Consider the following 5738-nt stretch of genomic DNA (forward strand, 5'->3'; position numbering starts at 1 on the left):
ACCACACCCCACCCTCCCTCCACCCGGCGGCTGAGGAAACCCCTTCTCTACCATTTATTAACAAGATTATCTGGGTGGGCCGGGCACGGTGGCTCATGCCTGTAATTCCAGCACATCGGGAGGCCGCAGCGGGCGGATCACTTGAGGCCAGGAGTTGGAGACCAGGCTGGCCAACATGGTGAAACCCGGTCTCTATGAAAAGTGTAACAATTAGCCAGGCCTCCTGATGGCACGGGCTTGGAATCCCGACTACTCGGGACACCGAAGGAGGCGACTTGCCTGAACCGGGGAGGCCGAGGTTGCAGTGAGCCGAGATCGTGCCGTGGCGATCCAGCCTGGGTGACAGAGCGAGACTCTGTCTCAAAATAATAATAATAAGGAAGGAGACCACTACTACTCCTGCTGCCCTCCTCCCCGCACCTCGCCTAGTTCACAAGACAAGAGGAAAGACAGAAAGCAGAAAGTTAGAAAGGAACGAAAGCAAGATAAATGGCCAGACACCCTTGGTGCCACCACACGGCCCTAGGAGATTTAAAAAAAAAAAAAAAAGAAAGAAAGAAAGAAAGAAAGAAAAAAAAAAGGAAAAAAAAAGAAAAAGAGGAAGTAATAATAATAACATCGACCCCCGACCTGAACTACTTCTGTTATCTGTGAATTCCTTGTAAAACTTTTTGTTCTGTTAGCTGATGCAGGTAGCCCCCAGTCACGTTTCCCACGCTTGCTCGATTTGTCACGACCCTTTCACGTGCAACCCTTGAGGTTGTAAGCCTTTAAAAAAGTCTTTTTCGGGGAGCTCGGCTCCTAAGATGCGAGTCTGCCGACGCTCCCGGCCGAATGAAAAACCTCTTCCTTCTTTAATCCGGTGTCTCAGGAGTTTTGTCTGCGGCTTGTCCTGCTACATTTCTGGGTTCCCTCACCGGGAAGCGAGCTGGTGATGCACGGAGGGTCGAGGCAGCCCCTCAGGCGGCTTATGCCTGCCCTGTAGAGCATCCCTGCGGGGGACTCTGGCCAGCTTGAGCGATGCGGATCCTCAGAGTGCTGCCGGGTAGGCGTCTGCCCCGGTGCGATGCCTCGCCTCCAAAGAGCAGTGCACAGCACGCCCCCGTGGAGGATCGGCACAGTGGCTGGACACTGGGAAGGAACTGGCACTTTCAGTCCGGACATCTGAAACTTGCTGAGACTGCTCTTTGGAACTTCCCCCACTCCGTTTGAGTGGAAGCGTGGCCTGATCACCCACGGCGTGCCTCTACCGGCACTTTGGTTTTGGTTTCTGACTTGACTTGAATTCATTGGTTGATACTTTGGTTTCGGTTTCGATTTTGACTTGACTTGAATTGCTTGATAAACAGGCCTGCCTTGATTGCCACTTTGGTCTTGCTCCTGATTTTGGTTTGGCTTAAATTGCTTGACGAACAGGTGTGCCCTTAACAACACTTTGGTTTTAGCTTTCATTTTGATTTAGTGTGAATTAGGTGACTGAGTGACCTTTTACCCTTTCCTTCTCGTAGGGTGAATGTTGTTTCGTCTCGAGAGAAACATAGGTCAGACACAAAGTAAGCCCACTCCGCTAGGAGCCCTCTTAAAAACGTTTCAAAAAGAAAAATAAAAGGAAAGTCATCAAGTCGTCACAACTTACCCTACTAAAATGCATGTTACAGAACCTTACAAAAGGTTTTGCAGGAGATTATAGAGTTCAGTTAACCCCCTAGAGGTCACGAACTCTGGGTGAATTAGAATTGCCCTCTTCTGCTGTTGGATGGCCCACGGAAGGAACTATAGGCAGAGCACAATTGGCCGTGTAGTTCAGGTGGTGACGGGGTCGGAGGACAGCCTGTGTACCTAGATCAAATTCCTTTATAGGGACTCATGGCGAAATAGATTATAGACAAAGCCAGCGTTAATTTAGCCCTGTTTAACAACTTTGTGCAAAATAGCCAAAAGTAAAAGTAAGAGCGGCTTCGCCGGCAGACACACAGTTTTTTTAAAAAGGGAGTCCCAGGAAACGGCAAGAGAAGCCAGTTTTTACGGGAGCCGCGAGAGATAACACAGATTCTTTCTCCATGTTTCCCAGCCTACCCCGCTTCACCGAGGCCAACAACCCCCTCAGAAATGAGATTCAGGAGCTGACACGCCCCAGGTCTCACCTCGAAGGGAAGGATCGGAGCCTCCAGAGGCCAAGGAAAGAAGTCGAGATAGTCAAGTGGGCCATCTCAGATCTGGTCTTACTCGAGCTCTGTAAATGCCTCTCAGGGAGATACGAGGACCTGTCTATTATAATGACCAGGCCCACATCCCGGGGGGAGGGGGGTGGGCAACAGACTTTCATCTATCAGCCCTTTTCAACCATTGAGCTACTAAACTGGGAACACCCTGAACCCACCGCCTTGCTCCCGACAGCTAGAGCCCTGTCGAGCATGACTGTGTAGAGGTGTTGGACTCCAGTGTACTCTAGCAGATCTGACCTCCGGGACCAGCCTTGGGCATCAGTACACTAGGAGCTATGCGTGGACGGGAACAGCTTCACCAACCCACGAGGGGAGAGATGTGCAGAATATGCGGTGGTAACCCTGGACGCTGTCGTTAAGCTGGGCTCATTGCTTTAATCCGGGCCTTAGAACTCGGTGAGGGTAAGACTGTAAACATTTACACTGACTCTCGGTATGCCTGTTTCACCCTCCAAGTGTATAAAGAAAAGAGCCTGTTAAACTCTAGAAAACAGGGAAAAGAGCAAAAGAAAAAGAAAGACTAAAAGCAAGTGTAAAGATAGAGAATCAAAAGAAAACAGGAGAGACAGACAGCAGTGCGTGGGCGGGGGCAGGGCCCGTGCCGTTTCTCGGGCCCCACCAGCTGGCCGTAGGAGCGTGAGAACGCGGGGGGGGGGGGGGGGGGGCGGAAAGCAGCATTGTGAGAGGCCGCGGACGTGGATGTAGACATGACCGAAGTCAAGTTAGGCAAGGATTCCAGAGCCGGACAAGGCTAGAGAGAGATTAATGTGCGAGATGGAAAAAAAAAAAAAAAAAGACTCTAGAAGGGTAAATGTTCAGAAGGCAATACAGGAAATGGCCAAGGCCGCAAGACAAAGAGGCCATCGGCCAAGGGCTGCTGCACCTTGGAGGAACCAGACACTCATCTGATCAGGCTGACAGGAGCTGAAGAATGTAAAGACTAGGGCAGACTAGGCACCTTCTCATTAGGCTCCCAGGAGCCCATGGTCACATTAGAAGTTACAAACAGCAAGACTCTGCCGTATCTGGATTCCAATTTCTCACTGAAGGCTCAGCCACTAGATACAGTGACAAAGGGGCGGAGTGGGGGTGGGGATGGGGGGAGGGGGGAACTCCTCCTCTAAGAAACTGAAACAGGAAAAAGAGCCATACCTTGTGAAAACTTGCTTATAGACTTTACAGGACTGCCCCCTGCTGGAGGCTAGTGCTTGTTTGCACCTTTTCAGGGTAAGTTACAGTTTTCCCCACCAGGACAGAAAAAGTACAAGAAGTGACTAAAGTACTGTTAAAAGACATTATCCCCAGGTTTAAGACTACCTCTGATTTTAAAGTCAGACAATAGGCCAGCATTTGTAGCTGTAGCTGGAATAGTGCAAGATTTAACAAGACTGTTAACAATACAACAGAGGTTACACGCAGCCTATCGGCCACAAAGTTCAACAAAAGGTGGAACGCATGAACTGGACACTCGAGCGAGCAGCTACTGGCGACCAAAAAACAAAACGAAAAAAAAAGGGTTGCCATATATAGATATAGATAGATAGACAGATAGATAGATAGATAGATAGATAGATAGATAGATAGATAGATGTATATATATATACACACACACACACACACACATACACACACACACACACAGATATAGATATAGATATAGATATAGATATAGATATATAGATATATGCCAGGAAATTCACTTAAGATAAAATCAGGTTTTTGCCTACGGTCCTCCTCCGAGTCAGGTGCACCCCTACCAAACAAACTAGGTATCTGCCCTGTAAGATTGTGTTCAGTTGGCCACCCGCAAATCGTAGGTCAAATAAAAGGTGACCTCCGGAAACTAAAGAAATTAACCTTTAAAAGGCAAATGCAGCCTTTCAAAATAGCCATACGAAGTGTTCATAATTAAATGAAGAAAAATAATGCCTACGAGCCTGACACCCATTTAAATCTAGGGACTCTGTTTAAAGTAAAACCTAATTTTTCTACAACCCATATAGGATGAGCCCTATACTGTAACCTTGTCCACTCCCACTGCTGTTAAAGTTGCAGGTGTTGCGTCTTGGATCCACCACAGTCAGCTAACACCGACAGCTCAGGACAAGTGGACCGGCTAACAGGACGCAGATCATCCAGCCCGGCTGATCCTGAGACGAGACCAAGCTGCTGCTGAGGACCACAAGCCCTGCTCTAGTCACACACCGGCAGCTGACTAGTCTATGCACGGCCGAAGCTTGAGGACTCATCAAGCAAGTCAATGTAGTTAAAAATCTTAAGACAGATAGTTTTCCTAGAATACTAACTGTTTTCCTATTGTTCTGTCGCTGTATTCAACCTTTTTCCCAGGTAAGGACCTCTTTCGTCCTTGCTGGATATGAATATGCTATACATTGCTTTGTTGTTGTTACCACCCCCCCCCCCCCCCACCCATAACCATGCTAGAAGAAACACCTATGTAAGGTGTCCCCACTGTACACGTACTGCTTAGGAAACCCAGACCCGTCCAGCCCAGCAACGATCGCAAGGTCTTTCAGTCATTCTTTAAACATATAAACCAGAAGTTACCAGAACCTCCTCCTTTAGCCAAAAATTTAAAAAATAAAAATAAAAAAACAGAAAAAAACCTATTTCCTCAGTAGGCTGAAAACATTGCTGGCAGCCTAGATGTTTCTTCATGTTATGTTGATAGAAGGGCTCACGTAAGAGACCAATGGCCTGGAGAAGCAGAAGGGTTAATGCCTCAAGATAACTTGACTTTAACCAACTCTTTCCCCAAACAGACGCCGCAAGTTCAAGCGTCGGGCTCGTAAAAACTTCTCTGATTAAAAAATACTGTTTTACTTGCTAAAAAAAGGTTTTAAGGCCCAGTTAAAAACTAACCTGCTTAAGACATGACAAAGTTAGTACATGTGCCTGTTCAGGTTTAACACAGGTTTGATCCTAGGTCTTCATTTAGAAAAGAGTTTCCAGCTGTAGAAAATGTAAAACCCTCACTGTAAGTGTATTACTTGTAATAGAAACTTGCTGGCCGGGCGCGGTGGCTCAAGCCTGTCATCCCAGCACTTTGGGAGGCCGAGACGGGCGGATCACGAGGTCAGGAGATCGAGACCATCCTGGCTAACACGGTGAAACCCCGTCTCTACTAAAAAATACAAAAAAACTAGCCGGGTGAGGTGGCGGGCGCCTGTAGTCCCAGCTACTCAGGAGGCTGAGGCAGGAGAATGGCGTGAACCCGGGAGGCGGAGGCTGCAGTGAGCTGAGATCCGGCCACTGCACTCCAGCCTGGGTGACAGAGCAAGACTCCGTCTTAAAAAAAAAAAAAAAAAAAAAAAAAAGACCCAAAAAGTAAAAATGAAAGGGAACCCGCCCACTAATTAGTGAAAATTCTCAAAGTGGGGGATGAGGAAGGAGACCTCTACTGCTCCTGCTGCCCTCCTCCCCCCACCTTGCCTAGTTCACAAGACAGGAGGAAAGAGAGAAAGCAAAACGTTAGAAACAAACAAAAGTCAG

The sequence above is a fragment of the Macaca fascicularis genome, chromosome 10 (assembly GCF_037993035.2).
Source record: "Macaca fascicularis isolate 582-1 chromosome 10, T2T-MFA8v1.1".
NCBI classification, from domain to species: Eukaryota; Metazoa; Chordata; class Mammalia; order Primates; family Cercopithecidae; genus Macaca; species Macaca fascicularis.